This window comes from Odocoileus virginianus, chromosome 5 (genome assembly GCF_023699985.2).
Source record: "Odocoileus virginianus isolate 20LAN1187 ecotype Illinois chromosome 5, Ovbor_1.2, whole genome shotgun sequence".
Lineage (NCBI taxonomy): Eukaryota > Metazoa > Chordata > Mammalia > Artiodactyla > Cervidae > Odocoileus > Odocoileus virginianus.
The window spans coordinates 9,101,273-9,121,486 of record NC_069678.1 but is presented as its reverse complement, the minus strand read 5'-3'; the positions used below and the strand labels follow the sequence as shown (position 1 = coordinate 9,121,486).

Sequence of the window (20,214 nt, the reverse complement as noted above, 5' to 3'; positions counted from 1 at the left end):
ATAGAGAAAGACAATACTGTTTAAATCTTAAATATAAATATAAATCTTAAATCTAAAATATAAAACAAACAAATGTATATAGCAAAACAGACTAACAGATATAGAAAACATCTAGTAGTTACCAGTGGGAGAGTGAAGAGAGAGGGGCAAGAAAGAGGTGTGAGATTAAGAGGTATAAACTACCATGTATAAAATAGATAAGCAACAAAGATATATTGTTATAGCTCAGGGAATTATGGTCATTATCTTTTAATAACTTTTAAGGAGTACAACCTGTGAAAATACTGAGCTACTATGCTATAACTAATATAATACTTGAAACTAATATAATATTATAAATCAACTATACCTCAAAATAAGGAAAAGATAAATACTTCCTACTCTTCTCTCTTGATGGAAACACAAACACATGTAAAAATCAAGTCAAAATAAGAGTGCCTCACATTGAGTTACCAATTCTGTAAGATTTTATAACACTAAGTACTAAGAACTGCCATTTATTGAACACCTGCTATAATATCAGGCAAAATGCCAAATCATTTACATATAATTCCTTTAATACCATCAACAACCAGGCAAAGTATGTACATTTATTCTTACTTTAAACCCTCAAGGAGTTAGTAATTTGTTCAAAATCATAGAGCTGGTAACTAGAGGAGCTAAAAGTCTAAGGCAATCCGTAGAACTGGTGAAACTGAGCTCTCAACTCTAAATCATGGATTTTGTGATCCGGGCACCAGTGAGACACCAACACTGTGACCACAGAGTTATTTCAATTCAATCATTTAATGTACTTAATCTTAAAAGTTAATTAGTAATTTCACGGGAAAATAAAATAGTTGAGGATTGTTAAATTCATACTGTAAAAAGAACTGCAAATAGTTTTCTATGAATTGCTTATATGAATTCCTACCAGAGTATACTTTGTAAGAGTAACTAATGACCAAGTCAATAAAAACTATATATGTTAAAGAGGTAGAATCTGGGAATACAGATTTAAATTATTTTTTTTAATTGAGGACAAAAACTACTTCAGTCTCTCAAAGGTTGTCACAGAAGAGAGAAGTCATTCTGAGAAAAGCCAAAGACAGAATATCTGGGCTCCAGACTAACACACTGGTTTGATAATCAACACTGTGAAATGTCAAGAAAAGGTGAATGATCCAGCCCTGGGGGACTTTGCCCCAGGTTGTCAGGATATCCTAAAATAAGAAAAATTCCTCAAAATCAATGCTCTTAGAAATTGAGAAAATCTGGGATGTAACTAAATATCCAGTGATGCTCAGGACAGCCCCTCACAACAAAGAATTACCCAGCCCACAATATCAACAGTGATGGGGATGAGAAACCCTGTCCTAAATCACTATGGTCTCAGAATGTAGAATTCTTGGAATTACTTGGAAAAGTACCATTTATGGTGGTCTTGTGTTGCCTATTTGTTTTGTAGATTTCTGTTTTAGTGAATTTGATTAATTCCTGTCATCTAACTTTGAAGAGAACCACCATGGCATTTTTAGCAAAATTAGCTCAAAATATTCTCTATGAAAAGAGCAGGCTCTGACTTCTCTAAACTAATAGATGCTGGGCTGCTGAGAGGTAACACAGGCTGTGACTTTGACCATTGGAAATACTAGACTTTCCCCTAAGCTGGGCAGAAGGTCCACTGAATCATGGTGACTCTTTCTCAGGGGCATTTTTGTTCCTTGCTACTTCACTGACTTGTCAATTGTCTGGAGTCAGCTGTTAGAACTTAGAAGTCAGAGAGGTTTTTCTACCTGGTTACCACCATGCTACATCACCATCCATTTTCAGAGTCACTAAAACAGATACTTTGTAATCAGCAATTGTTTCTTTATTTGTCCTGGGTTGATTAGGAATTGTTATTTACACTTCCCAGGAACAAGATGAATTACATAGAAATTCCAATGGAAGCACATGAGATGTCATTGACTCCTTTATTGGGCAAGTCTGATGTACACTCGTGGTGGATTCATGTCAATGTATGGCAAAATCACTACAATATTGTAATTAGCCTCCAATTAAAATAAATAAATTTATATTTTAAAAAAAGTATACTTGTGAAAGTCACTCAGTCATGTCTGACTCTTTGTGACTCCATGGAATTCTCCAGGCCACAATACTGGAGTGGGTAGCCTTTCCCTTCTCCAGGGGATCTTCCCAATCCAGGGATCGAATCCAGGTCTCCTGCATTGCAGGCGGATTCTTTACCAGCTAAGCCACAAGAATTATACTTACCTGCCTAGAAATGAGGAGCTCTATCTGAGTTAATTACTAGGATATAGTACTGTCTGTCAGTGTTCTTTTTGTTTCTTTGTTTTCCTGTGCTCCTATCTATTACAGAAATAAACCAATCTTCTATTTCTCATCCTTGAGGTATTCTGCTTCTTAATGTACCAAAAGAGCTACATGTACATAAACCAATTTTGGTAACATCTATATTCATTCTCGAATTTTTCCATACATTTGAGCTGATAGTGATTTTAGAGTTTCTGAAACATATGTTAAGCCAATTCATACCTTTGGGACCTTAGCTCTTGCTACTCCATTTAGTTAAAATGCTTCTCTTGTCCTCCTCTTATAGGCGAGCAACTATCTTCATTTTAATCAACTTAAATAGCCATCTCCTCAAAAAACTTTCCTTTATCTTTCTTCTAATTAGGACTGCTTTATTACTTTTGTGGATTTTAAGCAATTTTTCCTCTGTGGACCTTTTTCTCTATTAAAATTAAAATTTATACTTTAGAGTTGAATTGTTACACGACTGAATTTAATAATATATTAAAATATCTTTCTACCTAACCTAAAAGCTTGTTTTAAAAGAAATTAAAATATAGACCCCTAAAATTATTGTGGGTCCTAAGCACTGTATCTTTATGCCAATTGGATATGAGATTCCTGACCTCAAGAGTTAGAATTGGCCATTTGTGCTATTATTTCTCTTATCTCTCACTGAAAAACAAATAACATAAACAAGTGTAATAATCTTATCTTGATAGCTATCAGCCCCTTAAATACAGGGTATTAGACTTAAAAAAAAAAAAGAAATAGAGAAAATCTGATCATACTTTAGGCAATGCTGAAAAATCAAGTGGAAATGTTGGTGTGTCAATCTACTTCAACATGATCACCATTGATGAGGAAATCTATGTGGTTAACAACAACAGAATCATTTACCTCATGAAGTCACACTTTAAGGACTTTGTAGCCTTCAGTCTCAGCAATTCTTTTGGACATACGGTAGTTTAGAGTCATAAATGGCTTTTTTATATTTGCTATAAGCAGAAATTATAAACAATATGCCAGAGTGGTTTGCCTTCTGAACCCATCAGTCCCCGGACTATTAGACTACACAAAACTTCTGGCCCCACAGCTAAGACACACACATTATTCTGGGCCCTCCCCTAGCTACACCTGGGTGAGAAGGGTGTGATGTAGCTGGAGCTACTCGACACCTATAATTATGGAGATTATCAGCCAAACATCTGCATAATCTACAGTGTGTAGGTGGTGGATTATGATGGATGAATAACCAGGAAATTTACAAGGGAGAACTAACGTCCAAGTTGATAAAAAGTGGGTGCAGAGCAGGTAGACGGGTCTTCAGGTGCTGGAAGTTCAGTGAGATTCCTCATTACCCAGAACAAGTACTGACCTTGAGGAGGAGGATTTTAAGAATGGAAGTTGCCCAAAGTTCAGGAATCAGCATTAGGTCACCTTTTCTGCTAGTCTGGCTTTGATCCCTCTCGGTAGTTATAATTAGGTCTCTGCCTGATTCCTGGTCCTTCAGTATCCCATGTGAGGACATTGTTTTTCTGCCTTTCCTGCTTCCAAAATTAAAATCTTGGTCTGAAAAAGTAGCCCTAAAATCCTGCTACCCACTAACTGATATTGTTGATTGCAATTCCCCATCACTTACCCACCTAAATCTCCTGTTCCTAGGTTCTCTATCACTGAGTTCTGTCCACCAGTCAGACCCTAATGTATTGAGGCTGCCCCTCTTCCTCTGTAACCTGTCTGCCCACAATTGCAAAACTCGAACCTATTGTCTCTTGGTTTTTGCCCTTCCTCAACCTCTGCATCCAATGCATTGTCGAACTGAAATGTCATTATCTCCCTTCTTTTTCACAAAATGTTTGCATCCTTGCCTATATCAAACTCAACTTACCATCCATAATCTTAGTAGAGTTATTTTTACTAAGTAAGAATTAGATCTTGACACATTTTTAGTTAACAACTCTCCAGTTGCTATCCAATGTAAATTAGGATAACATCACATGACTTACTATGACTTTTGAGGTCTTTCCATACAGACTTTCAAGTTCATCTCCCCCTGCTCTTTTCCAAAAATATACATTCTTTAAAACTCAGCTCAAGCATAAAATCTTCTTCATCTCTCTAAAAGAGGATAAGCTAAAATGAACAACAGGGACTACATCAAACTAAGTATCTTCTGCCCAGTAAGGAAACAATCGATAAATTGCAAAGGTAACCTACAGAATGAGAGAAAATATTTGTAAAACATTTATCTGACAAGGGGCTAGTATCAAAAATAAAGAACTCATACAACTTTATAGAAAAAATAGCAAATAATCCAATTTAAAATTGGCAAAGGGACTAATGGAAATTTTTCTGAAAAAAGACAGGCAAATGGCCAATACATACATGAAAAGGTGTTTAGCCTCACTAACCATCAGTGAAATGTATCAAAACCACAGTGATCTATATCACTTCACACCTGTTAGGATGGTTATTTTCAAAAACAAGAGATAACAAATGTTGGTGAAGTTGTAGAGAAAAGGGAAACCTTATACACTGCTGGTAGGAATTTTAATGGGTACAGTCACTATAGAAAACTGTACAGTGATTTCTCAAAAAATTGAAAGAGAGCTATCAGCAATCCCACTTTGGGGTATATATATAAAAAAAGAAAATCAGAATCTCAGAGATATTTACAGCATTATTCACAACACCAAAATATGGAAACACCCTAAATGTTCTTCAACAGATGAATGGATGAAGAAATTTTATACATATATAGATATATTAACACATATATAAAAAAGAACATTCATATCATATATGAATATATATCATGTTGTTCACATGTCTGTCTTTAGATTATGAATTCTTTGAGGATGGCAAGCATAACTTCTTCATTGATGCCGCCATGGTAGGCATGACTGGTGAGTAGTCAGCTGGTAACATGTGTTTGTTGAATGAATGAATGATCCCTGAATGCTGTGCCCTGTTCTTCATCTGAACTTCCCTCTGATATCTGCAAAAATAATTCCCTCCAGAATACATTCTAATCTATCTCTGCCTATAATATCCCTATATATAAAGGGAGCAGGTAAGAAGGGGAGTGGGGTTTATTTAAAGTTCTAGCCCCTCCATTCTCCTGAAATCACTGGTCTATGCTAGTCTCTGTCTGAACAGGTGACACTGGTGAAGTCTGGTCATAATAGCTATAATGTCTCTGTCCTAGATTGCTCCTAGATCCTTCTTTTCCAGTTTCCTAATGCTATACCACTCTGTCACCCAAAGTCACTGTTTTTATGGAACATGGAATGGGGACTGGTCAATCCTTCAGTGCTGATATTAGTCATTGCCAATGTGACCATTCTAAAGATCTTACAATCCCTCTGTTCATAACTATTCAAAAGCTAAGTCATGAAGGCTTTTTCCTTAACCACAATGAGGTAATCAGTTGCATTTTCTATCATCCTTTCTATTATTTTTTCTCTTCTTGCTTTTGTCCATAATTGTTAGAGAAAACTTTCATATAACACAGTACTGCATAGATGCTACACCCTTCTCATCCAAGAAAGCCTATGGGCTTCTCTGGAGTTGTACTTGAGGGATTTATTAAATCATTATGCTTTTCAGAAAAAATAATGTCTTACTGATATAAGTGCTCCTGGGAAATATTTCCCCACTATTACAAAGATCTGGCTTCCCAGGTGGTGTCATGGTAAAGTGTTTGTGCCTGCTAATGCAGGAGACATAAGAGACACGGGTTTGATCCCTGGGTTGGTGAGATCCCCTGGAGAAGGAAATGGCAACCCACTCTAGTATTCTTGCCTGGAGAATCCCATGGATAGAAAAGCCTGGTAGGCTATAGTCCATGGGGTCACAAAGAGTCAGACATGACAAAAGTGACTTAGCACATTCAAAGGATTTGTCTTCAATCATTTCCACTGTGTCTTTTTGTCTCATACATATTCAAATTGTGTGTATACATGTGTTTATGTGTGTGACCTGTATCTTTAGTAGCTGGAATCACATGAATTACACATACACATACACACACACACACACATACCACACTTTGCAATAGGATTCCTTCAGTTCAATTATTGACTTCCAACTTGTCAATAGGGCATGTAAAAAAACTGAGAGGCAATCCAGATTGGCATAAAATGGCTTGTGTACATCTAGAAAAAAGTCTTTCTCACTCTCATCCCCCTTCTCTCCTTTCTCTCTCTTTTTCTCTCTCTGTCACACACACACACACACACACACACACACACACACACACAATTGAAGAGGAACCTCAAGTCACGGAAGACCACTTGACTTTTTCCTTGTGATCAGCACTACTTTTCTTCACTATTGTCCTGGTAAATACCAGCTATGAATAGAGGTGTTCCTGCCAGATATTGCTCCACCACCAGATAGCTAAGTAGGAACATCACCTACAATATGCCAAGGAACCCAAGAGAATATTCAACCTGGAAAAATTCCACCCCCAAAACAGCACCTCCCAGGAGATGACTACAACTCCAATAGGAAATCATTTAACCACAAATTCCAACTCCCCTTCACTCCTACAGCCTCAGTCACACATCTCAAAGGACTGCTCCCATGAATCGTGACAGCTTGACACACATCAGCGGCCTACAGGCCATATGGCAGCAAAATGCCCTTCTAGCCCATTGGATAGGAAAAGGGAGGGACAACCACAAATGAATAATTGCAACTGAAATCCTATAATTTCTGATTTGTCAATAATGCTTGACATTTGGGGAGCTTTCTTCACAACTTAGGCTTCCCAGGTGGCTCAATGGTAAAGAATCTGCCTGCCAATGCAGGAAACATGCAAAATGCAGGTTCAGTCCCTGGGTTAGGAAGATCCCCTGGAGTAGGAAATGGCACCCCACTCCAGTATTGTTGCCTGGAGAATTCCTTGGACAGAGGAGCCTAGTGGGCTACAGTAGTCCATGGGGATCACAAAGAGTTGGACATGGCTCATACTTAGCACTTCACAACTTATCAAATCCTGGCAGCCATGAGATGTAACTGTGGACACCTAAAATGCCTCTGAAACTATATCATTTTCTGGTTAACACTGACGTGAAGAGTAAGGTCTCTCTGAGGATAGAGAAGATACCTTACATCTTAGAGTTTACTATTCATGGTCAGTGATTTTAAAAGTTTAAAAGGAAAATTCTTTGGGATTCTAAAAGTAAAAAGCTAATATGTAAGAGAGATCAGGTTTGTTAGCAAGAAGCAGAATATGGAAGCATATTCCATATATATATAGTGTAGTGGAAATTCCACTATAAAGTGGAATTGATAGTTCTGTTACCCCTGCAGTAGTAAACTGCACTGATCAGTAGTAAGCTGCACTCAGGCCATCTGAGCTGAGCTGAATCAAATCAGGCAAAGCAATTTACCTGAATCATAGAATCACAGCTCCCAGTTTGAAAGAGGGATTTATCAAACATCCATCCAAATGTTCCTCTACTCAACAACTCTCAAAAATAACCCTATCTCCAGTAATAGATGCAGATGAAAAGTGCATCTGGAGTGAAAAATCTGAGTTGGAAGCCCAAGTTCTGAATTGTTGATTTATAAGTCATGTAGCATTGGACCTCCTGATGGTCAACCACAGTACAAGGGGCCTAGACTAACTGAATGCCAACAGCTCAACCAATTCAGTTGAGTGATAGGGAACTGTCTCCAAACCATCTTACTTCCATGCTTGGACAATTATGATGATTAAAATGTTCTGTCTATTCAAAGCCAAAATACACTTTCCCATGTTTTTCTACCCATGTATCTGAGCTTTTATACAACCCAATTATAAGAGCTTCCCACATATTTGAAAGCAGATATTCTATTTCCACCGCTTGCATCTCATGCCATTCCCTTTACCACCCATCTGGTCAATCACCCTACTTACTTGACTCAGAACACATAACAAGTTGACAACATTCCTGTTGAGAAGTTGGGGTCAGAACTAAATAAAAAGCTGTAGAAACAATCTGACAAGAACACCACCACTTATTTTGCTCCAGTTAATGTGCTTCTTTTAATGTAGCCTGAAATAGCAATACATTTGGGGCCACTACATCACATTGCCACTGCCACAATATCCCCTGTTTTACTCAAGGCTTATACCCTGTCCTTGTAAAGTTTAATTTAGAACCAAAGTCAGAATTTTACTTACTGTGCTGCTAGCATCTCCAGCCTTTGGCCTGCAGGAGCAGAACTAAACCCACCCAGGACCCTGTAGTTGAAATCTTGGCCCATCAGCTGAAAAATAGTGGGATTTGTCTTGTACAAAGGCCTTCGCTGCTTCCTTTTTTCTCCATACAACCTACTCTGGTCAGTTGTGGTATTAACTCTGTCCTCAGTTTGAAGCTCAGTCCTTAGTATGTCTCTTTCTGGGCTTCCTTGGTGGCTCAGTGGTAAAGAATTTGCCTGCCAATGCAGAAGATGCAGGATCAATCCCTGGTCAAGGAAGATTCCCTTGGAGAAGGAAATGGCAACCTACTGCAGTATTCTTGCCTGGGAAATCCCATGGACCGAGGAGCCTGGCGGGCTGAGGAGCCTGGCGGGCTATAGCCCATGGGGTCACAAAGAGTTGGATACAACTTAGCGACTAAACAACAAAACATTTTTATTAGATTTGAGCTATTGGTGCAACACGATACAATGTCCTTGGAACTTCACTCTGTCCTAAAAATATTTGCCATTTGCACATATTTTCATCCAAGTTATTGATAAGAATATAATGATCATAACATAGTCAAGAAAACAGTGCAGGAGCCGACTACCAGGTCTGCCCTCTATGGATAGAAATTGAAAGATTTGTGTCCTCTGGTCACTAAAACATCACAGCCCAGATTGCCCCAGTCTTGCCACTCTCCTGATCCCACTTTCCTCAGCTCACTCACACTGCTGCCCCTGCAATGATTTCCATAGTTTAGTTCACCCAGGATGTAAGGCACTTTGAGAGAAACACTGTTTAAAACAACAAAATACAAAAATGGCTTTATGGGTGGAGGTTCACACACCCAGAGCAATGTGTTACACTGGAAATAATGTGGGAATTGGAGTCTGAATGACCTGGGATTGAATCTTGATTCTGTAACCTACTCGCTGGGTAATCTTGGGTGCTGTATTACTATCAGTTCCCTCATCTCAAAATTACAGATAATAATAATGACCTCAAAAGAGTGTTCTGAGGATTAGGAGGAATGCGTGTAAAACTTTAGCACATTCTTGACCCATAATGAATGGCCACCCAATATGGATTTTGACTATTATTATAGCCTGGTAAGAGAGAGACAAAAGTCCTTGCACAAAAAGATAATTAAGCCCAGAAGAAAAGAGGAGAAAATGAAGACTTGTGTTCAGTGGATGTTAACTAAACATTCCACAAAAGAAAAGAAAGAACTGGTGGTCTCATAAGGTTAAAAATGAGGGCACTGAACAACGTATTAAAACTTGGGCATATTTTTACCTCCTTGACAAGATCAACTTCACCCTATCCCCACCCGACCCTGCATTTCTGTTTTGATTATGTCTTAGGAATTATATGGGTCTAAGAACACAAAAAGTGAGTCAAGATCCAGTTGACTGTGTAAGAAGAGACACAAAATTGGGAAGCTGAGGGCTGCTGCAGACACAAAAATAAATCATTAAAATATCACCAGTGGTATAAGAGAGAGAAATACAGAGTATGTGAGGGAACAATGATCTATCTGCAGATGTAAGGTGAGGCTTTATAAAGGAGGTAGTGATTCGGGAAAGGCTTAAAGGATGAAAAGAAGCTAAGGTTGATGGACTCCCCAGTAGTAAGGACAGCATGTGGAGAATCTAAATAGTGCTGGACCATTAAAAGGTCATGCAAGGAATGTGGATCAGTCTAGAGTGACTTTTCCATAAAATAAGGTGAACAGAGAAGCTGCTAAAAAGATACAGATTCATTCCTACTGTGAGGAAGCTTATATGTCAAGTAAAGAAATTTGGAATTCTCCAGGCAAGCAACAGCCACCAGAAGGAGTGAAAAGCATAAAAGATGAATCCAGCAGGCTATTAGTGGAGGGGCTGGTTATGACACTTTTTACTAATGTCCAACTGAAAGATGGTGAGGTCCAGAACTAAAATTGCCATACTGGAGATAGAGGATAGGCCTGTATATTAAGAACATAATACAAGTCTAGGGAGAAGTGATATGTCAAGTATGACATGAGCATAAGGGCTAAAGAGAGAGAGAGAGACAGGAAAAGACTTTATGTGGCTTTAGACACTCAGCGGATGGACCAATATACAGACCTCTGGAGGATGGTATATTTTGGCATAAGGCATGAAAATGAGTTCAGTTTTGAACAGTATGGACTGAGGTAACTAGGGGACATCCAAGCAGAAAAGTAACCTGACATACAGTCTGGAAATTGAGAGGCCAAGGATAGGCATCTCCTGTATATTTATGAGACCAATGAGAAAAGTCACAGTTTATCCCATAGGAAGAGTAGGTAGAACATGTCTCTGGTACCCCAATTAGCAACCTTGAAAACAAAACTAATGATTCTTACCTAATAAGTTCATGTCAGCTCCTAGTGATCACTGCTTCTAACTCAAGAGCCCACTTTCTTGCTTTTTTGAAAAATCAAAATTAAATATGCCTGTCTTCTCTGTGCTCACTATACTTTGTAGAAGGTCAACATTCATCATGGCAAATTCTCTCAGGATTCAGAGATGGAATTTATTAGTAAAAGGGACCTGTAGGTAGGTGCTTGTAACGTTGGCTTAAGTATAAGCCAAATTTAATTTTTTCAAAAATGTATACTCTATTTTCCTCTAAAAACAAGGATAAGGAAGTACACTTATCAGTAGATATTTATCAAGTATCTACCTTTCAAAGTGGGGGTAACAACAATAACAACAAAACCCAGAAGGTGTGGACCCTGCACACAAAGAACCTATGCTAGCCAAAGGGAATCTTCCATGAAATCTACAGTATGCACAGGAATGATGTAAACCTAAATTGTAACTTGGTAAAACAAGCACAGATGAATACGTGAGCAAGTTTGGAAGTAAACAGGTCTCTGGAGAAATAGAGGTGGAGATATGGGTGGACCTGAGTTTGGTTAGGAGTGAATCAGACCATTCTACAGAGGATGGCTCCTCCCTGGATGGACCTGCTATAAAAAGGTGATGATCCCAGACTTCAGCACCCAACAAGGTCCTCCAGGCTACAATCTCCTTGCTCTTCTGGTGAAGGAAGGAAGTAAGTAAGAGGGACTAAATCTCACCTTGTCTACTTATTCTTAAGCAAAGTGGAGATCTTGATGTCTGTGTGGTCTGAGGCCAAAAGTTCTGGATGTTTGGGGTTCTCTATTTTTAGTGGCAATGTTACTAAAAGTTCACTTTGATATAGAACAAAAATGAGGGCATAAATTTGCTTTTTACAAGGCTACTCTCTTAATATTGCTGGATTATCTATTTATCCATTCATTGAACAAATACATCTTAACTACTTTCTGTTTGCCACATGCTGCTCTTGGCTGATTATGTGGCAGTGAACAATGTAAACTTAGTAGGGGGATACATTCAGTAAACAAGAAATGAATGAAAATTTTGAATAGAGATAAGCACAATGAAGAAAATAAGACAGTGATATAGTAATGTAATAGGAGGATAGTACTTGAGATTGGAGGGTTAGAAAAGGCCTCTGTGAGGAATTATCTTTTGAGCAGAGATCTTCATGACAGAAGAAACTAGTCAAGGCAAATAAGAGGATTCTAAAGCAAGAGTAAACTTAGTTTAAAACAAAAAAGAACATAGCATGCCTAGAGCATGCATAAAAGAGGAACAGAGGTCTATGGTGAGTCAAAGGGGTAGATGGGTAGGCCATGTAAAGAGGGGCATAGTAGAGTGCACATTATCTGAAGTAGATGAGAAGCCATTGGAGACTATTAAACAGGAAGAATAACAAGATCATTTTGAGCGCCAGGATCATAAGCAATGGTAGGAGCAAGGAGATGGACTGCAGTTTAGACGAGAGACGATGGGGTAATTTGTTCAAACACAAGTCTAGAAGCTACGCATGTCTCCATTCTCTGCTTTACACTACACTGATTTTTCTCTCTGACCAGCCAACTCTGACTGTCACACATGCCAATCCATCTGTCTTCCTGTCTACCACTTCCATCCTAGTCTAGTTTATCCTCCACTCTCACCTCTATTATATGAAAATTCCACAATGTATTTAGTCATTTTTTATTGATAGTTATTGGGTTGTTTCTATTTACAGAGGTATTATAAATAATACAGCTATGAGCATTTTTGTACATGATTTTTGGTTACAAATGCGATTTATATTGGGAATATTCTTAGGAGTAAATTGCTGATCTTGCATGCTAAGTTGCTTCAGCCATGTCTGACTCTTCGCAACCCTATGGACTATAGCCTGCCATGCTCCTCTGTCCATGGAATTCTCCAGGCAAGAATAATGGAGTGGGTTGCCATGCCATTCTCCAGGTGTCTTCCCCACCCAGGGATCAAACCCACATCTTCTGTGGTTCCTCTTTACTACTGAGCCACCAGAGAAGTCCAAATTGCTGATCTTAGGTATGAGCAAACAGTTTTTGAAAGTACTTCTGCAAGTTTATGCTCCTTCTAGCAGTGTATGAAAGATCCAGTTTCTCCATGTCCTCACCAGTATGTGGAATTGGGATTCTTTTTGTTTTTGTCTTTTCGGTCATTTTGGTGAGGTTACCATAGCCTCACACTGTAATTTTAATTTGTATTTATCTGATGATTAATAAGGTTAAAATCTTTTGTGCATTTGTTAGCCATTTAGATATCCTTTTATAGTTCTTCTGTTCTCTATCCATTTTTCTCTTTCATTTTATTTTCGTATTGTCTTACAGGAGTTGTTTTTATACTCAGGAGAGATCCTTTTATTGGTTAAATGTATTACATATATCCTCCCTCTCAGTGGCTTCCCTTCTCTCCTTTAAGAGTTTAAAGAACATATTCCTATTTTTAATGCAGTCCAATTTGTAAATCAATTTCTTTATGATTAATACTTTTTGAATTCTATTTAAGAGGTATTTCTCTACTTCAAGTTCTTGAATTTATTCTTCTATATTGTCTTCTTTTATCTTCTTCTATCTTTTACATGTAAAAACTTCCTGGGAACAAATTCATTTTTCCATACAGGAATTCAACTAACCCAACACCATTTATTCAAAAGACTACCCTTTCCTAACAGACTTGCTCCACCATCATTATCATAAATCAAATATCCACTGTGATATAGGTCTGATTTTGGAATGTTACCTTTCAATGATCTATTTGCTTAGCATTTCACCAATGTCAGACTGTCTTCTTCTATAACACACTTTACAGTGTGTGGTATGTTCTCAAACTTTGTCTTCTTCAATGTTGTCTTGGCTAATCTTGTCCCTCCACATTTTCATATAAATTTTAGACATTATTTTATCAATCTTTATTTTTAAAAACTTTATGGATTCTGAATGGAATTTTACTGCATGTAAAAATGAATTTGGCAAGATTTGATATCTTAATATTGCCATCTTAATAACTTTCAACCCATGAACAAAGCATATTCCTCCATTTATCTAAATCTTCTTTAATCTCAATAATATTCATAACTTTCTAAGGACAGATATTTCATATCTTTCATTAGATTTATTACTAGGAATTTATACTTTTGTAGATAGCATCACTGCTAATTTCATTTTCTAATACTTCACTGATTTGATATAAAAATACAATTGGTTTTATGTTTATCTTTTACCAAGCAACATTGTTAGTATTATTTATTCTAATAGTTTAGCTGTACATTTGTTTTAATTTTCCACATAGAAAAATCACATCATCCTCTGAGTAATGACAGTTTTATTACTTCCTTTCCAATTATTCTGTTTTTAATTCTTTGTCTTAACTATTGCTCTGACCAGGACCTTCAATACAGTGTTGAATAGGATATTAGTAGGTATACTGATCTCATCCCCAAACTCAGAAAGCTTTCAGCATTTAACTATTAAGTATGATGTTTGCTATAGCATCTTCATAGATATAATTGATCTCTTTTATTTATAAGTAAGAATTATGGTTGATTTTATAAAATGGTTTTTTACATCTCTTGAGAGGGTCATAAAAACTTCCCCCATTTGATTAAGTACTATTAGAGTACTTAATCAATCAGTTCTCAAACATTAAACCAAACTTGAGTCTGGGGATTAAAACTTAATTAGGTATGATGTATAAACACTGGATTCAGCTTACTAATTCTTTTCCTTCAGATTTTTGCATCTATATTTACAAAAGAAATTGTCATAAAAAGTTTTTTTCCAGTAATATCTTTGTCAAGTTATGAGTACTTAAGTTATACCAGATTTGTAAAATGTGTCTTTCCCCTTTTTCATTTCTCTGAAATAATCCATGAGATGTTAGTATTACTTGGAATGGGCTTCCCTGATAGCTCAGTTGGTAAAGAATCCACCTGCAATGCAGGAGACCCCAGTTCGATTCCTGGTTTGAGAAGATCTGCTGGAGAAGGGATAGTCTACCCACTCCACTATTGCTGGGCTTCCCTTGTGGCTCAGCTGGTAAAGAATCCACCAAGGTTTGAGCCCTGGGTTGGGAAGATCCCCTGGAGAAGGGAAAGGCTACACACTCCAATATTCTGACCTGGAGAATTCCATGGACTACGATCCATGGGGTCCCAAAGAGTCGGACACAACTGAATGACTTTCAGTTAAGTAAAATTCACAAGTATTTTCATCTAACCTGCAGTTCCCACCTTCCTTCACTGGAAATGTATTCATTTAACATTCAATTTCTTTTAAAAATAGAATTTTTAAATTCTATTAGGTTTTAAATTCTATTTAGGTTTTCTATTCTTCTTGCTTTCATTTTGGTGTGAAGTGTTTTTCTGGAAATATATCCATTTCATTTAAATTTGAACATTTTTTACATAAAGTGTTTTTTTTTTAATATTACACACTTACCTTTCTACTGTCTGTAAAATTTATAGCAATGTCCCCTTTTATCTTTCTGATACTAATTAATTATGCCTTTACTCTTTCCTTGATTAATCTTTCAGGGTTTCTCATTTTTACTAGATTTTTGCAAAAATCTTGGCTTTGTTGATTCTCGACATTTGTTTTCTCTTTCATTAATATCAGTTCTTATTTTTATTGACTTCCCTGATGGCTTAGACGGTAAAGTGTCTGCCTATAATGCGGGAGACCCAGGTTCGATCCCTGGGTTGGGAAGATCCTCTGGAAAAGGAAATGGCAACCCATTCTAGTACTCTTGCCTGAAAAATCCCATGGAGGGAAGGGCATGGTAGTCTACAGTCCATGGAGTCGCAAAGAGTCGGACACGACTGAGCGACCTCACTTCACTTTCATTATACTATCTTTGAGCCGACTTTGAGGGTTTTTCCAAACTTCTTGAGATGTATGCTTAAGTTATTGACTTTCCAGCCTTTTTATCTTCTTTTTTAATATATGCATTTAAACTATGCATTTCTCATTAGTCATGGAATTAATATATCCTATAAGTTTTGCAATTTCACATTTTTCTCACTTTCATTTAGCTTAACCTATTTTCTAATTTACATTGTAATTTATTCTATACACATTTCTTATTTAGAAACAATTTATTACTTTCTAAACATTTGGAGATTCTTCTCAGTGTCTTTCCATTATTGAATTCTAGCTTCATTTCACTGTGGTAGAAAATTCTGTATGATTTCAATCCTTTAAAAATTGTTGAAATTTGCTTTATAACCCAGCATATAGGAAAATTTAAATGTTTTGTGTTCATTTTAAAAGGATGTGTAATTTGGAGTTCTTGGATATAATGTTCAATATATGTTAGGTGATGCTTTTATCAAAGATTTTGTGGAAGCTTTTATATCCTTACAATTTGTTTGTCTACTCATTCTATCAGTTGTTAATAGCAGTATGTAACCCACTAAGATTATACATTTGTCTATTTCTCCTCATAGTTTTATCAATTTTTGTTTTATGTATTTTGAGGCTATGTTATTAGGTATATATGAATTTAGGTTTTTTTATATCTTCTTGGTGAATTTTTTATAATTGTGAAATATTCCTCTAGTAATTCTTTTTGTTTGAAAGTCTACTATACAGATATTAATACAGCAAAAATAGCTTTCTTTTAGTTTTTGAACAGTATATATTTCCTCCTTTAACTTTCAACCATTTTTATCATATTTAACGTACGTTTCTTGTAAGCAACACATAGTTGTTTTTTTTTTGCAACCTGACAACCATTATTTTTAAATTAGATTATTTAGCCCACTTGTTAGTCAGTGGATTTGGATTATTGTTTTAAATCTACCATGTTGCTATTTGTTTTCTAGTTTCCCATTTTTTTCATTTTTTTCCCCTCTTCTTGACTTTTTTGAATATAGTAAATGTTTATCAGCTTATTTTCCTTCATAGCAGATCTATTTGCTTGAAAATATCCTTACTTAGGCTTTTTTTTTTTTTTCATGAATACTCTCACTGGGTATAGAATTCTAGACTAGAACTTACTTTCCTAGAGAAAGATGAGAATATTTTCTGGCTTCTATTGTTTCTTTTGAAAATTCATCTGTCAGACTTACTGCTAGATGATCCTCTGATGGACTATAAAGACAAAAGAAGCTTAGGAGTGAATCTCAAGAAATATCAACATCAGGGGCCAAAAGAGGAGACTAAGAGAAAGTGAGTAGTGAGGCTAAAGGAGAAACAAGAAAATGTCAGGTCTTTTTAAAGGAGGGTGTAGCAAGCGGCATCAAATGATACTGACATGTCAAGCAATTCGTGAAATGAAAATGGATAGGTGGATTTGGTAAGGTGAAGGGAATTTTTAGCTTCATGAGAAGTTTTGGTGAATTTTTGAGAGAGAAAGAAAATTTGAGTTAAAAAAATAAGAAGTGAAGAAAGAAAATATGGGCCTATATTTTGAGTGATTTTGCTATAAAAGAGAAAATACAAATCAGGTCATGCCTCAAGGGCTATGTGGGACAGCAGGAGAGGGTGTTCAATAAGAGACATATCCGCATGAGTATATGCTGAAGGAAATTATCCAGTAGAGAAAGATAAATTGATGATTCATGGAAGTGGACAACTGAAAAAGCAGTTTGAACAGTCAAGAGAGAGTCACGTCCAGTGCCAAAATAAAGGACAGAAGTACAAACAGTTAATCTATCTGTGTAACAGCAGTGAAGATTAAGGTATATGGACATAAATGCAATAGGTTGGATGATCAGACACTGCCAAAAATGAGGAAATTATTTTGTCACAGATCCAAAGTTCTCAGTAAATAAAATGGAATTCTCCAGGCAAGAATACTGGAGTGGGTAGCCATTCCCTTCTCCATGGCATCTTCCTGATTCAGAGACTGAACCTGGGTCTCCTGCATTGCAGGCAGATTCTTTACTGTCTGAGCCACCAGAGAAGGCCCCCACATCAAGGATATGTCCTAAAATAAAGGAAAATAAGAAGCCATTGGAGCTTCCCCAGTGTGTATAACAAAAAGTAGGTTAAGAAATAGAGGGAGTGGCAAAGGCACACTGAGAGAGACTAAACATAATCGCCAACCAAGGAAAAAAGTAAAGTGAGTGCACAGAACGTAAACAGACAGCGAGATCTAAGAATGACTGAAGTCAGAGTATTAGAGGAAGTCAGTGTGCCATTCTTGAGACTAAGATTTTGGAGACACTGTAATTACAATCAAGTTCAAGGTTGAATACTACCATAAACAACAAAGAATGAAAAAATATTAAATCTTAGGTGTGTTATTTTGTAAGAAGCATATAACTTTATTTAACAATGTTTAGAATCTACCTTTTGATCTGCAGTCTTATTCCTACTATATGTACTGTAATTAATGATAAAATTATGTAATTCTACTCATTTTTTACTTTCCTTACCCTGCATTTACTGTGCCAGATCCTTCCTGGCCTGAAAATTGTGTTTTTTATTCCACTTTTTCCTCTAATGCTTAAAAAGTTATAAATTCTAGTCTGTTAGGATTTCCAATAAACTTACCAAAATTACATGTGTAACCATGTGAAAGACTGATCAACACCTATTCTTCTTATCAAACAAGGCAAGGTTCATAAACGCTTTTGCTGTGACTAATATGCCTATGACTAACACATTGTTGTTTCCTATACTATTTTAATTTGTCTGTTTTCAAATAATGTTTTCATAAAATAATATAATTATCATTTTATAATAAATTTTATGTAGTATTATTATAGGATAAATGCTTATTTAGAGTTACTGATAATGCTTGGGAGCTTCCTTGCTTCCTCAAAGAGATAAAATAACATTGCTTATATGCTATTACTTAAGAGGCAAAAAAAAAAAGTTTTCCCTAATACTGAAAGTCAGTATACAATATAAATATTGTATAAATATTTCTACATATATAATATGTATACATTTAAAATGTATATATTTTAATACATTAAAAACACTATACAACAAAAAATGATGAAAACTTCAAGAATTATTCAGGAAAAAAGAAACACTAGGCTGACACTCACTAAGTGCTGGGGCATTTGGCAAACTGACTAACAGCAAATTGTATCTCAACACACTAATAATTTAGGAAATAAGCTTTTAGAAAATTTATTTCAGAAAATTCGTATGAAGAAAATTTCAGTTAGCTGCTGTTAGGGTCCTTCAATAAACTTCCTATAAGAAACTGCCAGATGAGCATGACATGCTTATCTACATCACACTGAGGTCTGTAACAATGTATTGCTCCTACTGTTAAGAATTCATGGACAAGAAATCGGGAATCTTAGTAATTCAATAAAGCCATACTAATATTAAGATGCAAAGCATAGAATTTTTTCATCTTTTTGTTTTAACAATATTAAAGCTGCCCAACACTGCAGAGATCTTAAAATGTGGAAATAAATTATAATAAGACTAATAATGCAGAAACAGAAAGGAACTGTAATGAGAATACATTTCATTTTCTTTTACAGAGCTTCAAAAACACATAAAAATGGCTGCTCTGCAAGGAAACACCTTTCCCAACACTGAAACGAAATCAAGAACTACACAAAGTCATGGATTCTACCATGAGCAATCACGAGATAGTGCCAGACAATCTGGGAATGGCCACGAACAAACTTCCACTGGATCTGGATACAGGAGACACAGGGAATCCAGTGTTAGTCAGGGCAGTGACAGTGAAGGATACTCAGGAGACATAGGGAGGCATTCTGTGACCACCCAAGGAAGGTCCGCATCCACTTCAAGTAACCAACATGGGGCTTCCCATAGCCAGTCAAGAGACACCTCTCGGCGATCAGAGTCACATCATGGGCAGAAAAACACACATGAGCAGAGAGAATCTGTCCACGGAGAATCAGGATCCAGAACTTCCCACGGACAGGGGAGTCACCATGAACAATCAAGAGACACAACCAGACACTCTGGGACTGGCCATGGACAAACCTCCACCGGAACTGGAAGCAGAAGACACAGGGAATCCAGTGTTAGTCAGGGCAGTGACAGCGAAGGATACTCAGGAGACGTAGGGAGGCATTCTGTGACCACCCAAGGAAGGTCCGGATCCACTTCAAGGAACCAACATGGGGCTTCCCATAGCCAGTCAGGAGACACCGCAGGTCACTCAGAGTCACGTCATGGGCAGACAGACACACATAGGCAGAGAGAATCTGTCCACAGAGACTCAGGATCCAGAACTTCCCACGGACAGGGGAGTCACCATGAACAATCAAGAGACACAACCAGACACTCTGGGACCGGCCATGGACAAACCTCCACCGGAACTGGAAGTAGTCGACACAGGGAATCCAGTGTTAGTCAGGGCAGTGACAGCGAAGGATACTCAGGAGATGTAGGGAGGCATTCTGTGACCACC

General features: G+C 37.0%; 1 long non-coding RNA gene and 1 other non-coding gene across 2 annotated transcripts in view; one reads left to right on the top strand and one right to left on the bottom strand.

The window, feature by feature from the left end:
- Window positions 1-20,214, bottom strand: part of LOC139035131 (uncharacterized) — a 132,471-nt gene that overhangs the window by 79,976 nt on the left and 32,281 nt on the right. The gene's annotated exons all lie outside the window — the stretch shown is intronic.
- On the top strand, window positions 15,492-15,563 carry TRNAY-AUA (transfer RNA tyrosine (anticodon AUA)). The gene has a single exon. It is a non-coding gene; the product is annotated as a tRNA-Tyr (tRNA).